This window comes from Aquila chrysaetos, chromosome 11, assembly GCF_900496995.4.
Source record: "Aquila chrysaetos chrysaetos chromosome 11, bAquChr1.4, whole genome shotgun sequence".
NCBI lineage: Eukaryota > Metazoa > Chordata > Aves > Accipitriformes > Accipitridae > Aquila > Aquila chrysaetos.
Genome location: NC_044014.1, coordinates 3,457,021 through 3,474,056, shown reverse-complemented (window position 1 = coordinate 3,474,056; position 17,036 = coordinate 3,457,021).

The following is a 17,036-nucleotide window of genomic DNA, read 5'->3' as shown; positions in this document are numbered from 1 at the left end:
TATGCAATGTGGGATTTCCTTGCCCTGCTCAACAAGAGGTGGGACAGCTTCGGATATCGTTATGAACCCAGAAAGGTAAACTAGCTTTGAGATTCTTTTTCTACCCTTTCCTGCCCTTTGTCTGGTCCCACAGGGCAGTTATCCGTGCCTTCCCCAATTCAGTCTGGTGGAATTTCTACTACCTCTGATGTACCAGCGAATCCAGCCCTAGGAATGAAGGCTGCAGTGATGCGTCCTGGTCAGCAGGTATCCTTTTACCTGACAGATGTTCACCTGGTATTGTCAGAAAATACTTGAAGATGACAAAGGACCAGTTATGCTGCTGCATATAGCCTGATACAGCACCATATGAAAAAAGGCACTAAGGTGCTGGGTGGGAAATGGGAGGAAGAAAAGATGGAGAATTACAAGTGTCAGGTGTAGGAAGAGAATTTTCAGGAAATAGCACAATTTAACCTTGCTGAAATTTGATGGATTTAGGACTTAATTATAACTGACCAGGACACAGATGCTTACACCAAAGGTCAAAGTGAAGCAGCACCACGATACAGGAAAAGTACAGCCAACAGTCACAGTTTGACTTTAAGAAAGGAAAAGCCAAAATAAGTTATACCAGAGAAATTCTCCCCTTACATGCCCAAAAGTCACAATTAAAATAGTAGCTTGGCCATGTCAGAGAGCGTAATACAATTAAAACTATGTTTATTATGAAATTGTGACTGAACTCGTGCTTTGAGAAGCAAACTACTGAAGGACCAATCCCCAGATTTCTTTTCTGGGTGTATTCATTTCTGGATACTTTGTGATTGATTTGTTCAGTGTTCAAAATGTATTTATAATTTATTCAAATGACAGAGAAACCACAGAAAATCCATCCACTGACCTAGATTTATCTGTTCTCAAAACTGAAATTCTGCTTTCACTGATAAAAGATAAAAAGCAATTTACTGTTTCTTGAACTTAGCCATATATAGTAGATGATTAATTATTTTAAAATGTATTAAGTTTAAGCACCTTGTCTTTTCCCCCCCTAAGGTCAGGAAGGCTGTCTGTTATGTTGGTGATAGCATACAGAACAAGATACATAAGAACCTCTCTGGCAAAATCGCCCTGAGGTTCCTTTCTTTCCAGCTGGAGTAGCTTTCTTTTCCTAAAATGAAAAAATTAACAGTCGTTTCCCATTCATTTGCTTGTGCTATTTGGGGATTTTTATTTTTTTTTAAGATTTAAAATGCATTGAAATAAGTTCATGTGGATTTCTGCTGAAATATCAACAAGAGCAAACACAGATCTTTAGGCTTTTCAAAAGGATAATAAGCCAATTTATATGGAATAATAGTATTACAGAATTGGTTATATTGCTGAACTGGAAGCATAATATAGCTCAAGGGAACAGATAAAACTGCTCTCTAATTCTCTGGAAAGATCCAGGGTCATCAGCTGGAATAAGGACAGGCTTTAACATCTGTGTCTGGTACCCCTCAAACCATGTAACATAGGGACGATGCTAGAAAATAACTGCAGATTTTGCAGTTTTGAGGACAATCCTATTCAATGCTTCTCCTGCAGCACTCCCACAGAGGTTAGCTGGTACGCTGACGAAAGTTTCAGCAAACAACTTCACGCTGCCCAAAACGTGTAGGAATCGGAGAACTTTGTGACCAACGGAGAGCCTCGAGGAGCGTCCAACACGAAGGCAGTGCCTCCTCGCTGCAGGGGCACGAGGGTGGTGGGCTTGGGGCGGTGGGACCAGGGAAGACGCCAACGAGCGCTGTCGTTTGGCTGACCAGGTACTGCCACTTCTGTCAGATCTACCGTCACATCGGACAGGACATTTCCTACCGAAAAAGGGTCTTGAATTACTGACTGATGACGTGGATGAATTCTCCCTGCCTCCGCCAGCTGCACCCTGCCCATCCGCTGCGCTTACCGTGGGATCCATTAAACCGAACTGTAGGAAACTGCAGGTCAAGATATTTTGTAATTTTCCTTACGGGCAAGAAAGTAGAAGAGTTGCAATTGGATACAATAGGTGGAATCTCCCTTAAAAATTTGAAAGGAAACCAAGTTGGGCAAGCATGCAAAATAGATTCTTAGAACATCTGTGCATCAAATATATTTATAAAAACTACTACAGTCAATCTTTTCCAGCTGAGTGTTCAGCTGTTAAAATATCTATCGTATTACAGTAACTGTTAGAGGAAACGAGAGAAACAGTGTGTTGTCATTTAATGAAAGTAAACGTCAAGCCTTAAACAGAGCAACCAGTATTGCATACTGTTCAATCTCAAGAGAGGAGAAATTACCAAAGCAGTATATGGTATAATGACATGGACTGAGCTTGCATTACTGCTCTCTTTCAACACATTAAACGGGTTAATACAAACTAAAGTATTTCTTACAACTAGTGATGATTTTACACGTCTATGTTTTTATATCCACACGCGCTTTGGTGATATATCTTGCTAATTAGTAGCCTAAACAGGACTTAGTGGGTCGGGGGATGGTGTGACAGAGTTCAGTGTCATCAGAATAATGAAAAGCTGATAAGAATATCTCCGCTATTCTGCCCAGCAACTTCAGCTATATATAGAGCAGAAGTGGGAACGGGATGAAAGTCTGGAAGGGACCAGATGAGTCAATCTCCTCATCCATGTTCATCAGCTCCTGGAACTCCACAAATTCAGCCAGGTCTCGTGGACCTTCCCGTAGCATTGTAGCCACGCCGACAAACGTTAATTGATGCATCTATAATTGTACCTAATTACTGACACTGAATTATTTAGTCTAGCAAGAGGGAGCATAAGCAGAAGTAATGGGATTAAATTAAGACAGGGAAAAATTAGGTTGAATATAAGGGAAAATTCTCTGGCAAAGAGATTCATTAAGATGGGTCCCAAGGGAAATGTTGGGCACTGCTTTGCTTCAGACACAGAAAATTAAGTAAAACCCATATTCAGGAAATTACCTAGATAATTTGGTACAGCTTTTCCATTTTTAAATTATTGAACTCTTCAGCAACTCAACTGCTGAACAAGTTTTTGTAGGCAGTTCAGGTGCCAGCCAATCTTACCAACTGCTGTCTCTGAAGAGACGATTGCCCTCAAAGCACTTCCATGAGAGCAGACCCTGTACTTATTCAAAGCAAGTTGTACTTAAACTTTACTGCAAAGCCAGTGATGTTTAACCTGTGGTTAAGTAGTGCTTAAATGCTCCGCAGGGTGGCAGTTAGGAGGTAGATAGTTGTTTTTCCTTTCTGGGATTATAATTATCTCCTGTTCTCCCAGGTAGAAATATGTGATGGCAGGACATGAGGAGATAGGAGAACCCTTTCAGAAGAGGCATCCTTAATGTCTGCTCTTTCATCTCCTTTTATCATTTGACCTATGAGAAGCTAACTGTAACAAGCTAACAGAAGTAACTGTGAGCATAATAAAACATATGCAGAGTGAACTTTTATCATGACATGATTAATGATGTTTGAAAGTGCTGTGAGTGGCAGAAAAGGTGAAGGAATATGAAGCAGGGAATGAAGAAGACATATCCTGCTTTGTAATGCCACCTCAAGGCAGGCAAAGAAGTGTGAACATTTACAGCCTTATTCGCTATAAATCCTAAGTACGATTTCTTTCAGAATTGCCTTAAAACTTCAGTGCAATGGCAGGATCTCAGAAGACAGAAAAAATAACTCACGTGGCCACTGATGCTTGCTACTTCTATTTATCTTCATCTGTTTACGTTTAACAGCCGACGAGTTTTATTTCAGCCTTTCCGGCATTCAAATTGCACGTACCCAGCCGCAGCGCGTGCCTTTTGGGGGGAGCTCGGCCGGTCCTCGCTGCCGGCAGAGCATCGGCCGGGTGCCGAGCTGGTCCCAGGCTGCAGACGAGACGATGTCCACGCCGTGAATCACCAGCGATCGGCACCAAGTCACCGCCTGCACGCTCCACAGCACGCAGCAGACCGGGGTATTTCCAGAGTTAAACCACAACAGCTTGCACAGCTGAAAGTAAAGGAAAATTACCCATATTTTGGAATGAAGTTGCAACTAAATAGGAGAGAAGACAAACTAAAAAAAACCAGAAAAAACCCTCATTGATTTTGTGTTCTGCAATACTCTTAGAAGCTCAGATACAAATAGGGAAAATATTTCCAGGTCCTAAACATTCACATAGCTATTTCTGCATAATAATTATTCTTTGCTCCTCTAGATGTATGGGTATGTCAGTGAGCGAAAGTAACACTAAAACTTTTGCATTACTCATATTTTGTAATATTTACAAAAAAGAAAGGAAAACATCTTAATTCTCAGTACCCGTTGAATGAGTTAACATTTCCTTTTCCTGAGTCACTGACTCGTGTTTCTCCATAAACTGAAATACAGCAAGGTGAGTCAGTTTTGAGACATATTCTGCATACCCTTCATTTATGAAGAAGACCAAGACTTTTCAAGGTCCAGAATGTGCTTACAGACTTCAGCTGCTCAAATCCTTTCACACCTCTTCTCAGAACTTTTCCTGATCAATTAGAAAGCTAATTTAAAGAGCCTTTTTTTAATCTTTATTGATGATCTTTAGCATGTGCCTGTGTAATTTATAACAGCATACTCTCCCAATTAATCCCCAGTAACTCGTTTTTCAGCTAACACCACCAATGCTGCAAAGTTATGTGATCTATGACTATTTTCAGAACTTATTATTCATTCTACCTTGTATAGCACTGAGGACTGCGTTGCCCCTTAACCAGTAATGTTATGTACTATAATTTAATTGCAGTTACGTGGGGTTGGATGCACTTTGCAGAAACTGGCTCTCACCACTGAATGGCTTTGCCTTTCATCTTCTGTGAAGATGGAGCTCTGAACTACCATGCACACAGATTCCCAATGGGCTGCACTAGGAAAGATGAGTGGAACATAAAAATCTTCAAAGATAGCTACTTTAAACTCTAGCAAACTTGCACCTCTCATTTTCTTGCCCATTTTCTCTCACTTCTTTTGTGTAACTCTTTGTTAATGTTTTAATTTCCAGTTTATTTTCTTAAAAAATTTTTTTTTCTTTTTATTTTTCCAGTTTCTTTTTTCCCCACATGTAGTGGAAACCTGGCATCCAAGAGTGGTTTCCTGGCCCTATATTAGGTTCTCCCATGGCTCGTGTGGGCAAAAGCTAAGCAAAAAATAGGTACAAAGCTAATATATCACAGACAGCAACCTATGTTGCATGCCAGCTACAGTTAGGCAGCTTTCCAAATACCACTTGTTTCTTTAGTCCACAGTCCCAGCACTATTTAGATCATGCATGTGGGTATAATGGAATTCAACCAAACTCGGGTTCCTGCAGCTTTTATCACTGTTTTTGTTTCCCAGCCTGGTCCTCTACACATGGAGGCTGATGAAAGGTGAGGAACGATGTTTTATGGCACTGGTTTCTGTTGCTGAGCGGGTACAATTTGATGCCGATGAAGTCATTAGGAAGATTCCTACTGAATCCACATAGTTATGGTTGTAACTATATTGAAAACTTCTTTAAAGGGCTGCTTTGTGCACTCTGTGTCGTAGGGATGCATTTCTCACAGGCCTGTTGAACTGTGTGCTGGAGCTTTGGTTCGCTGGGGGAGATTCCCACTGACACCACTGAAACCAAGATTTCACTTGTTTCTCAGCTCTACTGAAGTCTATTTAAATAGACTCAATAAAGTGCATAGATCCTTCTAACCTCTAAAAGAAGCTATGAGATCATGTTTGAAATTAATTACATAATTAGAGGAACAACAATCAAAGATTATAAATCCTTATTTACTTGCCCATCTGTTAACAACAGTGCTCAAATATTGAGAGTTACAAATATCTCTAATTTTACCTGGTTTTGTTTGTCCAATATTCTGACTAAAGAGTAAAAAAGATTGCAACGTATGTCATTCTGTACCATACCTGTAGTCTGTCGGAGGGAAACAAGGGATATTTGCTGCTTTGAGAATGCAAAGCCCACTAACTCCCCTGATAATGAATGGATTTATTTTTTCCATAACTCAGAATGTCACAAAAGAGCATTATAATATCATGCAGTTATTCTCAATAAATATTTGCAAGTAATTTAAAGATACTATTTCAAAATATAAATAATTATACCTTGGAAGAAGGCAGTCAAGACTTGAGAGACTTAATTTCCTACAGCTGATTACAAAAACTGACTATTTTCACATTAGTCTGTACAGGATCATGTTTCCCTCCCCTGCATTTTCTCTTTCTCTCCTGCCTACTAGAAACCAGTGAATGTATTGGGATCCTAAGAGAGTCTTGCAGAAGAACTGATGCAATTTTTAAAACGTGTAATTTTTAAAACCCAAGGAAGGGGGTGCAAGAGGGGCTTGTGTAGCGTGTATGTACATCACTGGTGACCTCTATGGACAACCAGCATAGTCCCAGTGGCCCTACCGCTTGACGGCATCAGAACAGCTGGAATTTTAACAAGCTATGATGCTGTCATTTCAGACCTGTCATACGAATCTTTTTCAGGATCAGAAGAAAATTTTGGACTACGCTAGCATAGTTCATAATCTGAGTCCTGAGACAGAACCCAAAGAAATGTATTTCTTATCTTGAGTTCAAAATTGAATTAGCTGTTGTTAGCACACAAGAATTCTGTAAGCATGAAAGATGGGTGAGGAAAGATAAAAGAACTATGTGCAAAGTTACAGTTTTCAAATAAAAGAATGTGCTTAACCATCGTTTTCCATCACACCAGTAGGTCTCTGCTTTGAAGGATCTGTTTAATTATCTTCTTTGTTTAAACCCTTGAGGGTGTAAATTCAAACATATTTTAGGGAAGAGCGCTCCTAGAAAATCAAAAACTTCTGGCAGAAAGTCAATTTTGCTTGTATTTTTGATATACAGTGATGCAATTTTCAAAACTATAGTTATTGTGTTATGGTTTCCCACCAAAACATCCATCCTGAGGGTTAATAGAGTAGGGGTGAAAACCTTCACCTCCGGTAGTGACACAAGAGCATTATTTGGATTCCAGCTCCATAGCGGACACGGTGCAGGGCAAGCACCCTGTCAGCAATTAAGAAATAATGAATTTAACAGAACAATGGATATTGATTAGTGACATTTATTTCTGATAAAATGAGAAGAGTCAGCAAAAGGCAGAGATGTTGAAACTAATTATAGCCTAAGCAATCCACTGAAACAAAGTCAAAGCAGTCATCTGAACTAACTAAGCCTGGGACAAAGAGGAGTAGCAATACCCACGGCCACCCACGGCCACCCAGGAGAACTCCAGTGGAGAGGAAAACTCTGTTTAACCTAAGCCTGAGTTTTGTCATCGCAGAGGTGGCCAGATCAGGCTCACAGAGACTCTTTGTGTCTTTGTATCTTGCCCTCCTTCCCATCTGTGGTCATTGCTGATCTTGCTAAGTGCTGCTATTCAGCACAAATGGGGCGTACATCGTGCTTCCTGTCTTTTAGCGCTTGTTTTAAACATTCCGGCTACAAATTAAGCCTGGAATCTGCAGGGCAGTGTTGCTGTCAAGACTTTGGGAGAATGACCCGTATCCAAGAGAGTTAAAGAGGTCACTGAAATTGGAGACCCTTCGCCCCTGGAGGGGACGGAAGAGTAGGAGAAGACCGGCTGATGGACGCGGAAACTTCTGATCCTCATCAGAGGGAGAGCGAGGGCAGGGTGATCTGACCTGAACATGTGTGCTGAGGAAAGAAGGCAGCTTCCACCAGGATGAGAGAAAAAGAAGGAGGAACGCCGTGGTTGTGCTTCCCGTGAGCCTTGTCTGTCCTTGGGCTCTATCCTTGCACCCGTAGTATATTCAACCGTCTTAGCTTTAATCTTAAAGTCTACTATTCCTGAATATAGGACAGAATATTCCTTGCAATGTTTTCTTTTACTGTCTTTATAACCGTATGTCTCATTAGTTTTGCTGTTACTAGTGGGAAGTGTTTTCCCCAAGACGCTGCAAAGTCTCATTCAGCAGGCCACAGTGGAGATTGCTGTTCTCCCACTGGAGGGACAAAAATATTATTTATCAGCCCTGTCACTGACCAGTTAATACTGGTTGCATATAATATTTTTAATTCTGGATTTTCCTTTAACATATTAAGTCATTATTTTTCAATATCCTCCTCATTTATGTACTTGAGGAGCTATACAGAGGAGATATATGATGAGGATTTATTTATTTATTTAGAGATCATCTAAATTTTTCTGATTAATTCCATGGAAATCTCAAATAAAATAGTCTGGAGATTGTTAGTCAATATTTCTGCTGTTCTAATTAGACATCAAATATGTAAAATACCGCGTTTTATAATGAAAAAATATTTTCCACATTAGCAAATGGTCTTATTTTACATACAGAAAGACATAAAGTCTGTAAGTTTGAAAGGATGTTAACCCTCCATTAAAGAAAAAAAATTATTATTAGAGTACTCTCTGTGCCATATAAAGTAGAAGCATGTATTGCACGTGACTGCAATAAAATTGCATGCTGAATTAAATGCGTACTGCTGCAATATTTTAATCCTCTATTTATTTTTTAGTTTTAATGTGCTCCCTAGTAAAGCAATCAAAATACAGATAAGCTTTCAAATGGGAAAGCCCTTGAAGAGTGAAAGAGAGTGGTGAACCTGGAGAGGAGGTATATCTATGCTGTGTGATTTCCTTCAGTAAACAACTAGCAGCTCACGCAATATTTTCCTTGTAATTCCTTCAAATTGTCCTGCATTTGGAGCCTCAAGGGGAAAGAGATCCTCCTCCCTCCTTTGTGGCACATGTGGCAGAAGGTACTGCTATCTTATTTTCAGTGATATCTCACTGGAGAACCAATTTAAGTAATTTCAGTAAAGAAAACCTCTGGGAATGTGCCCATGACAGTACAGTTTTTCAGCTGATGATAAAAGTTTTTCATTTTAAAACTGCAACAGCTATACAACATTTTGTTACAGGCTTTGAAATAAGAGATGCTGGCGCTCACCAGTAAACTGTGTGCCAGACCTTGTAATTCTTTCACAGCCATAGGAAAGAAATGTTCAAGAAACTCAACTTTCATTCCCAAAAGGTTCCCTTTGTATGTGGGTAGTAGCAATCTTTCACTTCAAAATTAATACTTCTGATATCTTTGAAGTTACAGCTAATTTTCTACAGATTCTTTACTAGGCATTTTTTGGATGTACTTGGTAGTGGTGAGAGTCCTCATGGAATAAAGAGACATTATAGGAAATATTAAAAAAAAAAAAAAGCATAATACTTTTAAGATTAAATAAGTTGAACAACAAAAGAATAAGTCTGTTATCTTTGGAAGAATCAAGATGCTTTCTCAAACATCTAATTCCCTGTACTTCCTTGAAAAAGATATCAAGGCTAAAACAAAGTATTCTGATTTTTACACAAAAAGCAAAAAAAATCCCATATTTTGCTAGTAGGCACCTTGTGGCTTTTTGAGGTTAACAAAGACCTGTAACAATTTAAATGCATTACAGTTATGCATATTCATAAAGATATGCTGAACAGATAACACAGCAAATGATTTAATTGAAAAATCAGCCAGTGTGAATATTTTTTCCTGTGAATCATGGAAATGCAGCAAGATCTGTTCATTAATATAATCTCATTTATTTGACATTATTCTTGTCACTTAATATAATCTTCATACAAAGAGTAAAAAATGGAAATTACCAAAAAAGTAAAGAGAAAAAATAAACAGAGAAAAATAGAAAAGGAATGAATGCCCCTGGAAAATGTAGAAGAATATAGGTTACATTAACCACCAATATGAAAAAAAGAAATACAATGAATGAGAAAAAAAGCAAACAGAATGCAGAGATAAAGAAAAGAGAAAATGGGAAGGAAAAAAACCCAGAACATTCAGAAAGTGCTTCGCACTTATAATACAGGTAAGAGCTTCGCAGCATGCCATTCTATCCTGGAGGTCAGATCCTTCACCAGCTTTTGGCCTTGAAAATTTTTTTACTTTTACATCGTACTTTTATAGCATTTTCTTTTAGACAGAAAGCCAATGAAGATCCTCAGGGAGTGTGAACCAGTACAGTCCCACGAACTAGCTGAAGCTAGAAAGATGCTGTTTGGTACCAGCAGAAGATCTGGCCCTAACGATGAGAAATACAGCAAAACAGCTTAACTGTAAGGCGCTGCCTTCTTCTGATCTGTTACGGAATTCATGTGACTGCACTGTATGTTTCATTTTGTTGATTAAAAATTATGGTTATGGAAATTTCACTAGTGGAAGTGCCCAGGCGGTATCAGCTGGGACTAAAGACAATTATCTTCTGTTCAGGAGTGTGTTCTATGTGGCACTATTTTTTGTACTTCATTTCAAGGCTCGTTCAGTGGGTAAAATGGGTGGCAGTTGTCTGGCCTTTCATTAGGAAAGTAGCTTTTCCAAAAATCGAATAGAAGCATGACGGCATAGAAATACAAATGCTAACAAGAAAGGAACTTATGGGAGATACCAAACCTGCACTGAAATCTCTTCATCATGTCATGTCCAGTTCTGTCTTCGGATCGCTTGGGAGTAGAGAAGAGTAACATTTCAGATTAAGAAAAGCAACACTAATCTGCTGATAGCGCTGTTAGCATCAACGATACAGTACGTGTCTGCTTGGAGAACCGCATCGGTGAGGGGAGCAGGGTCTGCTGGCTGGAGGAGCTGAAGAAACCAGACTTAGCGTGAGCCCTTCGGGAAGGGAATGTAAGGCAGTAACCATTTCAGCCAACTGGCCGGGTGGGATCGATCCTACCCTCGTGCCCACAGATCTGCAAGAGCAACTTGTGTGGCCAAGTGGTCCAGCGCTGAGCTGCTAAATCAGCTCTCCTGTGGCCGAAGCAGTGCAGGCAACCTGCTCGTGATGCCACACCAATGCTGCTGTCGGACATATCCTTGGTTAATCAACACAGCAACGACGTGTGAACATTATTAGATGCATCTGAAATGGGATGCAAACCAGAATGTTGGTCCTATGTAATGGAGGGACCAACCCTCCTACCTGCTCTGTCTTAAAAGCAAATGTGATTTATAGCAAAAGTACTGTTATTCTGTGCCTTTAAATAAGCGGATATTGACCCTTTCCCACTTTTGTTACCCTAGCAAAAATAGGCCAATTTATTCTTGATTAGCTTTACTAATTTCTTTCCCAGAAAGCCCACTCCACCGTACACGATGCTCCTGGTCAATTCAGGTCTCTGTTGAACTGGATTCCACAGAGCTCTGCTCTGTCAGTGCTGCGGACTGAGCATATGTCTTCACCTCTTCTGGCCTCGTTACAGCCGTTAAATACCTTGCCAGGTGAGTGACACATAAAAAAAGACATTTGCATGCCTATTAAGTGCTATTTCTCATCAGGTATATATTTCTTAAGTTCTCTATACTTTTAACTAGCTATAGGATGGTTTATGGGTCAAATTAAACATCTTCCTTTTGCTTTATTAAACCTTACATGTGAAATTCCCCTTGAACTTGAAAGAAAATAATGAACTGAACAAAACCATAGGAAAAAAAAAAAGATTTTTTTGGACCTATATTCAGAACAGAAAAACAGGATTCAGACATACATGTAGGTATCAAACCTTTGCACTGCCTATGTTGTTGTACACAAATTCTGTTCAAAATTGATGGCTTTTGGTCAGCATTCCATCACTGATCTTCCTTCCTGCCCATCATTTCGGAGACCATCTCTGCTAATTAAATTAAAAAGGAATTGTCACGAATACTGCACAAGAATGAAAAACTCCGGCACTCTCCTATATGTTGTTTATGATCCTCATAAAATACTTGTGTGTTAGGTGTAATTTAAACTGTGAGCTCCTGATAAAGTACCACCCGTACTTAGGATGCTGTATAAATAACAAAACCGAAATAATGCAATCTATCAAATGCTCAAGGCTGAAAACTCATTTAGTCCTAAATTATTTCAGTTATTATGACCACAGATATTTAAATGTGAGATAAATTCTTATAAAGTCAGTTGTTAATAGACACTATTAACTAAAATTTATATTAGTAATTGTAGATTTTATTAACTGTGTGAACTGATAAAAAAGAAAAGCCTAATTGGAAAATGGAGATTAACTTCATTAGAGAGAACATAACGATATAACATATCTTGTTTGACTTCTCCAAATAACTTCACAGGTCAGAATCTGAGCTTGCATCCACATTGTACTGCTGAGTAACGCCCACATAGCTTACAGCAGGAAAAATGGAAAGAACCCCCCTGGAACTCAGTGGAGAGACACATATAGAAATCCCATTTTTAGTGCCATTGGAAGCAGGGAGGGAGCGATTGATTGATGGGTGGATGGATGGAAGGACGGATGGATGATATGCTTTCAAATTGTAGGGGAAAGTAAGTCTAAAAATATCCAAAGCTGAATTAAAAAAAATATTAAAGAAAAATGAAAGAAAATCCCTGCACTACAGTCTGGCAAACAGAATCCATTGAAAGTACTAAATGTACGTGAATTTTAAGATTTATTTTACAAATACTTGTTAGTACAACTGATCAGTATATATAATTTTCATGAATGTTTATTATGATATAATGTTCTTTTAAAACGCATATAAGCAATGTGCAACAAACAAACAATGAGAGCTTTATGACTGCTCCCTGCAAAGTCCCATTTATCACTAAGACTGAAGAGAAATAACTTGAAGAGAGATATCAGAATGAACCGGCAGAGGAAAAATAAAGAATTATTTTTTGATTTTGTTATTTCCCAAGTAGAAGGAAAAAAATCAGGAAATGCTTACAGTATTTGTTTTGTCAATGACAAAATTCTCATAAAAGCAAATGGTTAACACACTGGATAAACTATGGAGCCTTTTATTTCACAGTATTTTCAGTCCATTTAAAGAGAATCTTGTAAATGTATGTTCTATTTTTACCAGATTAAAAGCTGATTTCAGTAAGGACTGCTTGAAAACTGCTTTCATAGTCCCAATGTTAAGCCCCTTTACTTTCTTTATTTTATGACTATGACTCTACTATTCACGTTTACATTCTCCCTGTGAGACCACCATACTTGAATTAGGATTAAAGACTGAACTTTAGGAAGTCTATCTGCTCTCTGTTTAAATAGAGACTTCTCCAGGCTGTACGTTAACGTAACATAACATCTCAGTGCAGTATTCAATCATCCCAAGGAAAAAGAGACTGCTTTCATAGAGACGTAAAATCTTATTTTTAGCAAATTAGGAAAGCGTCCACTTTTCAGGGTCATTACTCACAACTGTGACAATGCATTGCTCAGCGCTGGTGCCTACCTGATCTAGAAATAAAAATGAGGAATACTAGATCATTAGAGGTCCTTATGCTATTCGATTATCGAATACCGAGGCAGTTAATTTTTTAAAAGTGCTATGAATTCATCTAGGTTAGCCAGCTCAGCCCTCATCTCTGCAGTTTACCAGCCCAGGTGGCCTCAGCTGTGGGCAGGTGGAGCTGGTTTACACTCATGGGAATCAGAATTAACTTAAAGCAGCTCCCCAAGCCTAAGGCTTTTCCATCAACCTGTGATTACCAGAGTGAAATACATTAATTGAATTGATTGAAATATTCTGGCTAAGTGCTCTCCTTTTATATATAAAACATTCTCATCTGAAAGGCTTCTTTCTACCAGTTTAATGCTGGTAGAAAGAATCATAGAATACCAGGCTGGAAGGGACCTCAAGACTCATCTTTAAGACCTCAAATGTAGACCTCTGCACTACAGAAGGGGTGAATGACAGAACCGGGGTTTGCAGGTAGGGCAAAAAATGTAGGGAAAAAACAAAATAGCATGTACCACTCTCTATAACCTTATTAGTAAGTAAACCAGAGCTGACGTGGGTAACAAAACTGTCCCATGTTAAGAACCGCATGCACCTCTATCAGCTGGTAGAGTAGCTCCCTGTTGGGTGCAGTTCTTTAGGTCAGCTTTACGTAATAGAAAAAGATGGGTTGACTTATACTACCTTTGTGATTTATTTTGCACATATTTTTAAATGAGATGAATTATCCTCCCTTCACTGATCGATGAGGGAGACTAGATGAAAACATAGACGAAATACTTACCATTGGAACTATTTTAGGTAGATAAGATATATCTTAGCCAAACTGTTCTGACAAATCAGAATTGCTGCCATAAAAGCCAGTAAATTCCCCTTAGGGAGCACACTTAGCCCTTGTAGCAGAATATAAGGTCTAGAGTCCACACCTCGTCCCGTACCGGATGCAATATTTTTTAATCCATTATAACTGATGGAGCACTTAGATAACTATTCACAGCTTTCTGTACTGCTCAATAGACCACTGTGATGCGGTAGCCTGAGCACTAAGATATAGCTCTTGCTTCATTTTCATCTATTTATATATTCCAGAGAGCTGACCTTCTTTTTATATCCCGACTTGCTCATCAAAACTGCACTGTATTTGCAGAGCCAAATTCACCACCTCTGCACCTGCGTAATAATTTACACTAGAACAAAAGAGTATAAGGGGAAAACTGGGACCACAACCCCAAATTGCAATACTTTGCACTCTCTGTGCAGGGCTATAACTGAACACGGAAGGTGAAATTGTGAAATAGGTCAATTATCATTTTCACCCCAGCCTGTTGCTTCCTTGATATGTAATCCAAGCTCGTATTTTACCCACATTTGCCCTTCACTGTGAAGGCAATCACTAAGCTGACACATAGCGACTTACATTTATTTCTCGTCTAGCCTTACAGCTCTTATAGCAAAGACATTTTCTTCTCTGTTGTGATTCCCAGCATCCAGTCAGCAGGAATATGCTCGGTCAGAAAACTCCATGGTCTGTAAGTTACTGCTGCCCTGTCATGAGCAAATATGATGGTTTAATTAGTATTTTCATGGGTGAGCTGTGGGGAAACAGCTTCAAAAGGTGATAACTTTGCATAGGAGTTGGGCATTGAAGTCTGTCTGCAACACTGTAAATCAGAGAAATAATTCTGCTGAATCAGTAGGGTTAAACGGATGCAAAATCAGTATAGCTGTGATCAGAGCCAAGTTCTAGATCTCTGCTGCCCACCAATGCCTTCAGCTACAGAAAGTTGCAATGATTGCAGGAATTAAGGAAAGAATATTTGTGTAACTTCTTGACTCCTCATTTCTGCCAGGTACACAGCCCAGTAAGTTAAATTGTTTCTGCAACATATCACCAGAAACCTCCTTCCACACGGTGTAGTAAAACCTTAATGAAGTCCTGCGTGGGACCAGGATTTCACTCTCATGTTTATCATTACTCCTTAGTACATTCTTCAGCCAATTACTTGTACTCGTAATTGCATTTCTACGTAATCCATTTTGATTCATTTGTCAAACACTATTTTGAGACATGCCATGTCAAATGCTTTAGTAAATTCTAGATGCTTTAATGTACTTCCTTCCCTTCTTCCACTAATTTAGAATTTACTTAAAAATAGTAATCATTGCTTGCCATGATTTGTTCTTTACATACCCATGTAAGCGATACTATTTTTAAAATTAAATACAACCGTGAACCTTGCATAACCTCAAATGTTTTCTTTGAGGAAGCATGACAATTCAGTCAACAGTATTTGTCTCGAGAGTAAAAATACTTTCTATCCTAAAAGACCCCCAATGTTATTTCTATTTTTGGGCTTTCCTGGTGCGTTTCTATCGCACAGCTCACTTTTGAAGCCAAAGAGCAAAATGGCATGTCATTATTACATAGTTTTTTATATAGTTTTAGATTTTTACTCGGTATGGCCCAAATATACCCAGATCTATATAGAGTGAGATCATGAGAGAATGTCTGTTTTATTAAGTTAAATATGACATGCTGGTTGCATAAATCTCTCCCCAGCAGAGAATCTTTTAACTTTATACACATATATTCATCCCACAGAATTTTCAATTGCTGGTAAGTATAGTTTAAGTGTTAGTACCTGAAGAGTTGTCTGGTCTATAGACGTATAGTCTATATAGGCTGTCTAGTTAAGGAGAAGGATGGACATCATTAGGAGATGATTCATCCCATCCTGATACACCTGAGATAAATGGGATGAGGGCTTTCTGCAGCTGTCTTCTTTCTCCACTGGCCACGAGGTACCCTAGACGACTAGCTTCAACAAGGCTCCAACTCTTTATAAGAAGAGAAGTTTTATACAGAATTCTTATCTAATAAAAACAAAAACTATGATGTCATAGTTTGAATTTGAATTGCTCTTTGAAAGCTGCCAAACCTGAAGACAACATTCAGTACCACGATGTCTTTTGTTTGGCTGAAAATATCTGCTGAAAATGGAATAATTATAAAGGTGAACTGGACTCACCTTGTCATGTCTGTATAACATTCATTTTTCCAGGACCAAATTTGAACACCTTTTTTTAATTTTGTCCTGAAATTTAAACATTAGCAAACAATTTGTCACTGGAGAAATGCTTGACATATATCATCTCCAACCTCTATCAAAATAACTTACAGTAATCTTAAACTGCAATCTTAAAAATCCAAAGAATGAAAAAATACATGTTATTCATTAGAAGTCCTGTATCTTTATAATGCAGAAGAACAGAATCGATATCGTGTAGCAACGGAAGGTCTAGTAAATCATTTCATACACACCAGTTCATATTTACTTATAATTATAATTCACAGGAGCGTATTCCTGCAATCAAGAGACAGGGATGCACAGCATGAAAAAACATTTAGCACAGAGCAGACTGCATGAATAATTGCCTGTCAGAGTGGCTTATTAAAGGGAAACTACAATTTTACAAGACAATCCTTGCATCTGCTTGTACTGGGTTTGCGTGGCAAGGTTTTGGTAGCGGGGGGGTTGTGAGAAGCTGCTGGAAGCTTCCCCCCATGTCCGACAGAGCCGATGCCAGCCGGCTCCGAGACGGACCCGCCGCTGGCCAAGGCTGAGCCCATCAGTGATGGGGGCAACTCCTCTGGGAGAACAGATTAAAGAAGGGGAAAAAAACCTGTGCAACTGGAGAGAGGAGTGAGAAGATGTGAGAGCCCCAGCCCTGCAGACCCC